Consider the following 10,819-nt stretch of genomic DNA (forward strand, 5'->3'; position numbering starts at 1 on the left):
TACCATCTTCCACCATTCTTGATGTCGGTAAAATTTTCGTTTGATTCATACTTATTTTCTTTGTGAAATGTACGTCCTGGATTTTTTTTATTTGATTTTCTCTAATTTTTTTCCATATACCTTACCGCAATAGAACCTGAATGAAATGAACAGTTTTTTAATTTGCGAAATTGTTCATGCCGATCGTTTAAACATTATCAATTGGTTACGGACAAAATATTCTTTATAAATATATCACTCACTTACCCAGCGCTATATGAAGAGTAATCGTAATAGTCATAATCGTAAGAGTTCGAATAGGAGCGATATGAGGAGCGGTAGGATCTATAGGATCGGTATGAGCTACCGAACCGGGAAGATCCTCTTCCCCTTGCACAAGTCATGTCAAATAGAACGATAAAACGGAAACAAACAGTAATGCATAATACTTTAGTATGATTCTTTTTTAACCAGTAAGGGTGATTTTGCTTCAAACAGCTGACAATCTCGAGTCGTTTCGTTATGAGTTCCTGATTAAATTTATTACACACTACTTCGAATAGTTCAACATTTTCGTTTTTTTTTCACCTATATTTTACCTTTTTTTCTCTTCCATAATACGGCAATTTTTGTATTTGTTTTGGTAAACGTTGATGAAACGTTTCGAAGAGGACCCTGGTGGGTTTTGAAAATCTCTATCTAATCAACTCACAGTATTTCAGCATAAAATATGTACGTGTGATGAAATATTGTACCGAATTTTCGAACGTTACAATGTAAATGCTAGTGCATTTCATTACACCGAGATTACTTCTCAATATAATTTCATTTAAAAGCGTTAACATAAACATCCTTTACTGTTATAATTTTAAATTTAAATTCAGGCATGATCTGTTGAATAAGATCGGCGAAATAAGACGTTTAAGAACTACAGGGAAATCTTGTTAAATATCCTCATTATAAATGTAATTTGATGAATCGTATATACCTCTATCACATTTTTTTTTCAGTGAAAGAAACAATTATGTTGTTTTGTGAATTTTCACTACAAGTAAACATTTTATAACATTTTTTTCAGATTGCTTTCTGTTTGTTTTGTTTATTGCATTTTTATGTGCATATGTACATATACTATGATACTACAGACACTGTGAAGTCAGCCTCATATCTTGACCTACACTTATAAATCGATGGTAAAGGAAAACTATTGACCAAACTTTACGACAAACGTGATGACTTTTCATTCAGAATTGTCAACTTCCCTTTCATCTGTGGCAACGTCCCTTCGGCTCCTGCGTATGGAGTGTTCATATCACAACTCATACGTTATGCCAGAGTTTGCCGACACTACGCAGACGTTTTGTATCGCGCTAAAACTCTCACAAATAGGCTTCTGGAACAGGGTTATGTTGCTACAAGATTGAAGTCATCACTACAGAAGTTTTATGGTCGTCATCATGAACTCGTGGATCATTATAGTGTATCCATCAGCACCATGAAAACAGATTTATTCAACCGGTCGTAGTTTTCCTTTCCTCGTTTGTCTACCCCGGACTTGACTTTTTATGAGCAACTCGGCGGGTGTTTCTAGAAAAGCAGAGGACGCTTATCCTACCGGTGCACCTGGTCCATGCTCCCAGTTTTTAGTGGAGTCCGAGTTGCTTATTTACTTTTGTTAGTTTGTATGTATGATTTTAGTTACTTTATGTTTTTTGTTGTGTATGTCTGTTTTCCATGTCTGGTCTTTGTCCCTGGATTACATTCTTTTGATTACCGCTATAACCTTGGTTCCCTTGATTACTCTTTTACCTTTTCTACCCAATCCTAATGTTAGTTTTTAAAATGAAATTCTAGTATAAACACTTACTTCCGACCTATTGATTCAGTTATTTATTTTTAGCATAAAAACCAGGATGTTCTCTCCACATAACTTACTTTGAAAAGAATATGTTTTAATTCTTACAACGAACAGGTTTTGAATTAGACAATATTGCGAACAAACCATACATTACTTAATATGAGTAAATGAATCACTCTTTAACTATTTGTATTGCGAAATATATATTGATATGTGGTAATATGTCAACAAGATAAAGATAAAATAAAAATATACTAGATAATCCTTAGTGGAAGAACTTCCTTTACGGATTTATGAATTTAATCAAAGGCATGTGGATATAAATGAACATAATGACTGAAAACAGAAATTTAATTTTATTATTATCATAGACCCTTTCGTGTAAACTGCAGGCTAATCGATGAGTATGCTTTAGTCAACATAAACAGCGGCGGAGAAAATTCTTTTGTTCTAACCACAGCCCCACCACGCGGAGGTATATGTCACACATGCCAATTGATTACTCCACACTTAACACGAAGAGTGTTATTAAAATATTAGGGTACGAAGTCCTCATAATGGTAATCAATGCAAATTTAACCTTTGACCTTAGAAGTACTGAGAGCATGATTTCAGTTTGACTGGAATACAAAGTGTGTTCTTTAACAACATTTAATTATTAACTTTGTTAAATTATGAAGAAAAATAAATCGTTGTTTATTTACATGTGAAACTGTTGGTGATTTCATTATTTCGAAAGAAATTATAATAATATCTATGTTTGTATTCAATTTGGTTCTCTTACAGGTTACACCTGACTCATATTATGATAATTGTCATTGTTGTTGTTGCTTATATAACATTTTCATTATCAAATCTTTTCAAGTTGTTGTTCTTCTTGTTTCCCCAAGTTGTTCGTTGTTGACAATTTTATTTTTCGGAATAAACAATTAAAAGACCTAACACTAGCAGCATGGCAGAATCAAATTGCAATGTTTATTTTATGTATTAAGTTCAGTACGCGAAAAAAAAACTTTTTTCAAACCAAATTGCTTGTACAAAATTAACCGTGATTTACAGTTTGCTCAATCTGTTATGTGCAAGATTCAAAAACAAGTGATTTGATATTTTCCCCACTTATTGTGTATTTTTAATATATTTTCTTTTATTTAAAAAAAACTGTTATTATTTCTGATATGTTTTTAATGATCTGAAAATCATTACAATGAAATTAAAACTAAACGATACATTTTTTGTAGATAATTCCATTGATTTCACTACTTACAAAGAAATGGATGAAAAAGCGCAGTGGATAAAAAACCAACAGCTAGCTCCATTACGTTAATTTCAAACTAAAACAGAACTTCAATGTAAATTTATGTGCATCTCTATTCAAGTGTAAAATTGAACTGACTTTGTAAACATGTGTGATTTTTTGATTTATTCCATTTCTTCCATGGGTGGACATAGGGCGACTACAGGTTCTCTCCATTCGCTTCGGTTTTGGGCGATGGTGTTACAATTTTTCCACGTTGGTCCTACTCTCTTCAGTTCAGAGTTCAAACCCCTCCTCCAGGTGTTATTTGGTCTTCCTCTTTTTCTTTGCCCTTGGGGATTCCAATCTAAAGCTTGCTTTGTAGCGTTTTTATTGTTCTTCCTTAAAGTATGACCAATCCATTTCCATTTTCGGGTTCGAATAGTGTTTTCTATTGGTTGTTGTTTTGTTCTTTGCCAGAGATTCTTGTTTGTTATTTTTTCTGGCCATCTGATATTCAGTATATTTCTTAGGCACTTGTTAACAAAGACTTGTATAGATTTCATGGTGTTTTCTGTTTCTCTCCAGGTCTCGCAACCATATAACAGGACAGACTTAACATTGCTGTTGAAAATTCTGATCTTAGTAGCCGTTCTCAGTGTTCTACTTTTCCATACTGGCTTTAGAATGGAAAAAGCCTGTAATGCTTTCATCTTTCTGGCTTGTACATCTTCGTCAGTGCCTCCAGTTGTACTCATGACACTTCCAAGGTAGGTAAATTTATCTACATTCTCTATCTGTTGGTTATTTACCAATATTGGATCCATCTGGTTTTGTTGGATTCTCATGGCTTTGGTTTTGGCTGTGTTGATATACAATCCTGTTCTTTTAGCTGTTTCTTCGAGATGGTTGACCTGGTGTTGGGAATCTTGAAGACGATGCGATAGTGTGCATATGTCGTCTGCAAATTCGAGGTCTTCTAGACGAGATGTTAGTGTCCATTGTATACCATGAGGGTCGTTGTAAGCTGTTGTTGCTATCCAGTCGATGACTATGAGAAAGAGAAGGGGAGAGAGAATGCATCCTTGCCTTACGCCAGTTGTTACAGGGAAAGGATCCGTCAATGTACCAGCATGTATGACCTGACAAGAGAATTCTTCATACAGTAACTTAATCATGGAAATAATCTTAGGTGGAATCCCATAGTGTCCTAGAATGTTCCACAAGACCTGATGATCTATGCTGTCAAATGCTTTCTGGAAGTCAATAAAGTTTAGATATAGGGATGACTGCCATTCGATCGTTTGCTCAATAATTATTCTGAGTGTAGCAATCTGGTCGACACATGATCGTTCTTGTCTAAATCCAGCTTGTTCATCTCTCAGCTTGCTATCAATCTCTTCTTTCATTCTTTGTAAGATTATACTGAATAGGATTTTACTAGGAATGGACAAAAGAGTTATTCCTCTCCAGTTGTTGCAATTGGATTTGTAAACATGTGTAACAGTTTGAAATTATTTTACGATGATAAATGCAATAAAATCACTCTCCATGACATGAGGGAATTTCATTTTGTTTTAAAACGCTTCACTTTTGTACATATGCTAGATTTTTTTTTAAAAAGAACTAGATTTTAATTACTGTAACTTTATAATCTCAAAGTATTAATATTAAATTATATATGTTTTAATTATCATTTATTACAAGAGGGGCTTAAATATAATTATCAGATATTGCAATGTTCACCTGTAAAATAACACGTTCATCAAACCAAAAGTTTACCGTCCTTATTAATAATAAATAGAATTAAACATTTTGTTTCATTCTTTTGGAAGATATTTGTCTCAGGCATGTACTAAAAATGTTATTCGAAATGCACAATTTAAAAAGTTCTACAATAGAATTGTAAGTGAGGGTTTATGTAAAAATACGCACTGAGAAGAGTAACAACAACAATCCGATCCATAATCAGGCCAAATTTAAATTAAATCTGACAAAAAAAATATATCACGGGGTATATGGTACCACAATGGTCCTGACTTGGTAGACATTTTAAACGAAATGGAATATTGAATATACCGGTGGTGAATTAATAGCATATGCATGCAATAGTCAAAATCGGTAAATCAGTTGTTAAATAATCACAAAGAATGATTTACTAAAAGCAATCATTACTCATTGTTTAAGACGAAACTTCCACCAAGATCTGATATTTGAAGTTAGGTAAGAGACCTTTTTCCTCATATCCCTGATTCAGGAGTCTGTAACGCAGATATTTATGGCGTTCAAGGGAATCAGAACAGTATTTGTTCTAGCGTAGAAGAATCAACTGTGAAATATAAATACCATATGCAGGAGATATAGTGCTGCATAGGTAAGACAAATTTATAATTTTAAAACTAAAGTTGTCTCTTATTATAAATCGTTATACTGAGATGAATACTATTGTCGAATTCGAGATGTAGGTACATAATAAATACTGAACAAGCTGATTCTATGGTCTCCTGTAACTCGAGCTCTGGTGGATATATGTAGGGTAACCATTAACCAAAAGAAGGGTTGTAAATGGACAATACATCATAAATATAGCTGTGCGTTAAATTAAAGGATAAAGCATCTTTCATATTATTATTTTTAACTAGATTCTAAAGAGACTCAGTCTCGTATGAATGCAAAAATAGGTCGGCTTGACGTCTTCTTGGTAGAGTAAGATGAAGATCAAGCTGTATACCTTTCTATGTATGGAATCTTACGAATTTTTGCAACCAAATACATGTAAGACCAGTCTTAATGTTTTGTGTCGATGTTGAGAGATTTGGGAACATTGGGGAATACTTCTTCACAAGGTTGGAAAATACTTGGACAGGTACTCTATTGCAAATCCAGATTCCTAAAAAAAACCCTAGATGCAAAAAAAAAAATGTCGTGAGAGAATACGGCTATCCAATATGCTGTCACTTGTATACTGTAACACTTCATTCTTTCAGAATTGAGAAAATGGTACATTTTAAGCTCACCTGGCAGTAGGCTATGTGAGCTATTGCCTTCATTTGGCGTCGTCGTCTGTCGTCGTCGTTAACAATTTCTTTCAAACATCCTCTCTTTTGCAAATAATGAAAAAAATTGAATGAAACTTAGCATGATTGTTACTTAGGACAAATTCTGGCAGTGTAAGTGTTCAGCATGATAAGTGCTACCTATGCACTGGTTTCTGTGTCTGAGTTATTGGCCTTTTTCGACATTTTGGGTTATTTTTTATGTTATTATTTTTCAAAAGCTATTCTTCTTTGAAACTAATATTCCAATTCAAATGAACTTAGAAAGATTGTTTCTTCACGAACTGCTTGTTTAAAATTCGAAAAACGTCGAAAACATTGTAGCTGTTACTTAAACATAGAACTTAGGGATCAAAAACCGTTGAATTTAGCAAAATTCTGATGGAGGGTATTATTGTTCACCATCAGAAGACGAAGACAGACCTTTACCGAAATATTTAAATTGATTTGTCACCAGGAGTTATAACCGCTGAAACATTTTTTTGTCGTTTTTTACGTGCGTGCACAACTTTTAACATCTTCTCTTAAGTCATGCGACAAAACTTAATAAAAGTTGGCATAAGTGTTTGCTTATGTTATCCAGCACTAACAGATTGTTAAAAACATTCATTGGTTGTAAAACATGCCGTCAATATTAAAAAAAAGAGCTATAGAAGAATAATGACGATGAAAGCTATTCAAAAGACAAACATTATATTCTGAGTTGACTGGCAGTATTGCATTTTCTAAGTGGTCATTTTTGAAATAGCTGATATTTTGCGACCATTTTCACCAGTTGCTCAGATTCCAATGATTTTTGGTTTCTATGAAACATGGTATTCGGCCATTTTCAAAATGGCTGGCTTTTCTCCGCTAATTGCTATACTTGCTTTGATTACAACGATAATTGGTTTCCTGAGTTGAATGGTGATGATGAAAATGTTGTATAACCATGATTTATTTTGTTAACTTTTTTCAGCAAGTATATACTGGGCTAATGCCCCCTCAAGTCCGGTTGAATAACAGGGCATAAAAGGACGCAAGCCCATTTTTTTCCAGATGCTTTAAAATACTATAAAGGCATTTCCAACATTTTACAGTGCCTTAGGTACTCAATTGATCTTACAGCATTCAATATATGCTCTATAAGCATTTTTTTTAACATGGTAACAGAGCCTGATACCTTTACTTACTTAGTGTATAGGGCTTGGTTTGCCAGGTGAGTGATTCACGTCCTTTGAGAGACTCTTGTTTTAATTCAAAGCACTCTACTTTCATAATATTTCAACATATGATTTTATCAACTATATATGTTTGTCACACATAAGTTTTTCTATGTTTACACAATATGGTTTTGATACTAATAATGCTGTTTCATGCGTTGCTCGGGATTGCTGAATAATAGCAATATGTCATATTTATTTGAAATTATATTAACTTATATTTCAAACTTTTATCCAATAAAATTCGGATATGTATTTATATTAAAATGCCTAATCAAGTAAAACCTAAACGTTGAACTTTATAAAAAAAGTTTTGTAGCTGTTTATAGGAGGTCAGTCTACAAAAAAATATTTTAATTTCGATTTTGATTTATTTTGTTTTATTGCGTTCGTTTTTCTTTATTGTTTTTTAGTTGCAAGATAAAGGTTTCTATTTAAGCAAAAACTGCTCCTTCTTTTTTTGATGTTTTGGGAAATGAAATTCCTTCCACTCACATTCCAGACATGGTTTAAATCGACCAAAGCTTCAGATGCCCCCCCCCCAAAAAAAAAGCGACTGTTTAACAAAATATATTTTTAAAACTTTTTAAAAAGCAAAGGACGCATACCCTGCTCCCAGTTTTTAGTGGAGTCCGACTTGCTCATTTACTTTTGTTACATTGTATGTATTATTTTAGTTACTTTATGTTCTTTGTTGTGTATGTCTGTTTTCCATGTATGGTCTTTCTACCTGGATTGCATTCTTTTGAGTACCGCTATAACTTTGGTTCCCTTAATTACTCTTTCATTCTTATGAAGCTGATTTTATAGCTGATTTGATACAAAAGAATGAACATCTTTTAGCCAGATCCTTTAATCTCAGTTTTTGCTATATAGATGACGTACTATCGTTAAACTATCCTTGTTTCGGGGGTGTTATACATCGCATCTACCCCAAAGAAATTGTGATAAAGGATACTACAGACACTGTAAAGTCAGCATCATATCTTGACCTACACTTAGCGATCAATGGTAAAGGAAAACTATTGTCCAAACTATATAACAAACGCAATAACTTTTCTTTCCGTATTGTCAACTTTCCTTTAATATGTGGACAACATAGCACATGCGTATGGAGTTTTCATATCACAACTAACTCATGCGTTATACCAGAGCTGGCCGTAACTACGCAGACTTTTTGAATCGTGCTAGACTTCTTTCAATTAGGCTTATGTTACTACAAGATTGAAGTCATTACTGCGAAAAATTTATGGTCGTCATCATGAACTCGTGGATCGTCACGGGGTAACCATCTTCACCATGGAAATTGATTTGTTCAACGTGTCATTGTTTTCTTTTCCTTTTTCGTCTACCATGGACTTGACTTTTTTTATAAACAACTCAACGGGTGTTTCTAGAAAAGAAGAGGACGCCTACCCTACTGTTGCATCTGGTCTATGCTTAATTTATTTAGTGGAGTCTGATTTTTACTTTTGTTGCTTTGTATGTATCAGTTTGGTCATTTTTATTTTCTTTGTTGCGTGTGCCTGTTTTACAAGTATGGTATTTTCCCTGGATAATTTTTTTCGCTAAAATCTTGGTTCCCTTGATTACTCTTTAAAAAATTCAATGACAAATACATTTACGCTGTCAGAAAAAGGAAACACACTTTTGTTTTATAATCCGCAATTTAAATGAGATCATTTTCAATACATAATGACCAATATTAGGCTAACTATATTTCAAGGAGATGTTCCTTTACATCGGACTTGAAATTAGAAAATGTCCTTTATTCTTTATGCAAAATACGCTTTTTTAAATATTCAATCAGAAATAAGAGGGAAATTTGAAGCTTGTTTATTCATATTTAAAACAAGTACTAATGAAATGTTTAATAATTATGGACTTGTATCACTATCGTTAGTACTATGTGGAATCATCGAACAACTCGTTGCTGTTTATCCTCATGTAAGTAAGTCACAACTGGAAGAGAGAAGGTATATAACTAATATTTGATATATAATATGTATTAAACAATTACCACTTTACAATATAAAACTTAAGAAAAATTGGAAACACAAGTATTAAAAATGGAGATGACTTCATAAGTTTGACTAACTTGTGTCCTTTCCCATTTGATCCAGTTGAGCAAATAAAATTGTTATAAACTAATTAAAAATAGAGTATGACGATTACAATTTTGTCGAATATTATTGTTTGAAGACTTTTATCTTTTTTAGAACAAAGTTAGAACAGAACAAATGGTACGATGTACATTTGCTACGGTAACTTAATTTTCTTCAATTTTGAGTGGGCCATACCATAAAGAGAAAAATTTAAACAGAATGAAAGATCAAGATAACTAAAAACACAGACATACAACAGCAATACTGTTTTAAAATTTCTCCATATTGTAACTCACTTTGATTGAAATAACTATTGTTTTCTCTTTGTATTTCTTGCATAGCCTTAGGCCTGCTTCAAATTATATGGTTCAAAACTCGAAAGAAATAATTCTCTGCGACAAACTTTAATACAAAGTTAGGCGTTCTGGTTCAATTCAAACTGTTGAAAATAATTATATAGTACTAAGGATCATTAATTTGATATTAATTAATGTATAATAGTAACAAAAAGTACCTTGTATTCTGCCATCTGGCAATTGTACAACATATGATCCCATCACTGGTGATGTTATAGTTTTACCGAAACTGGTAAACGGAAACTCAAACAAACTTAGACTGGTAAGTGCAAGTATCATTACCATGAAAGTCTTCATTATGGCTTTAAAAACAATTTTAAACATGTAAGTTGTATATTATTTTACTTTCATAGAAACCTGACAGACCTTCAAAACAAACATTTTACGACAGTTTTATTTCTAGTACTGTGACAGTACTTTTATTCATGGGAACCAATGTTTTTGGTTTAGGGAAAAATTATTAGTTCGCTGATTGTTGAATTCGTTGATTCCACAACTCTATCATTCAAGCGAATGGAAAATATTCTACTGATTGAGAACAAAATTTCATAGTTTACCAATCCTACGAAATCCACGAGAATTTTTACCCCACGAACAATAATACTTTCGGAGTATATAAACGAATTTTCTTTCCAAATACAAATCCAAAGGTACAGCAGCCCTTTTCACAAAAAATCGTAAGAGTAAAATTAGTCGTAAGTTGTGACGTCACAATACTTAACTCTATTATGACATCATTTTTTACGACTAATTTTACACTTACTATTTTTTTGTGAAAAGGACCACAGAAGCTATGTTAATTTGATTTAGAGAGCATCCGTAATGTTGAACTTGCTTGCATATATGATTATATTGCTTTGTGCTTTTTAAGTTTCAACTTTCTGCTTAATCAAAAAATATTTAATATTCAAAAAGTTATACTCAGGATAGTTTTCTTTTCATTACTTTATTTGCATCTTTAAGTACGTCTTTGTTTAAGAATTATGTTAAATTTATATTAGTTGTGGCGCATAAAGGAAAACGCAGATA

General features: G+C 32.7%; 1 long non-coding RNA gene across 1 annotated transcript; it reads right to left on the minus strand.

Annotated features, from left to right (window-relative positions):
* Window positions 1–9,149: 9,149 nt before the first annotated feature.
* Window positions 9,150–10,475, minus strand: LOC148627710 (uncharacterized). Its single transcript, XR_015919322.1, has 2 exons — window positions 9,949–10,475; window positions 9,150–9,291 (listed from the first exon to the last, which is right to left on the minus strand). It is a non-coding gene; the product is annotated as an uncharacterized LOC148627710 (long non-coding RNA).
* Between the last annotated feature and the right edge of the window lie 344 nt (window positions 10,476–10,819).

This window comes from Perna viridis, chromosome 1 (assembly GCF_037379345.1).
Source record: "Perna viridis isolate PV_CMFRI_1.1 ecotype Kerala chromosome 1, ASM3737934v1, whole genome shotgun sequence".
NCBI lineage: Eukaryota > Metazoa > Mollusca > Bivalvia > Mytilida > Mytilidae > Perna > Perna viridis.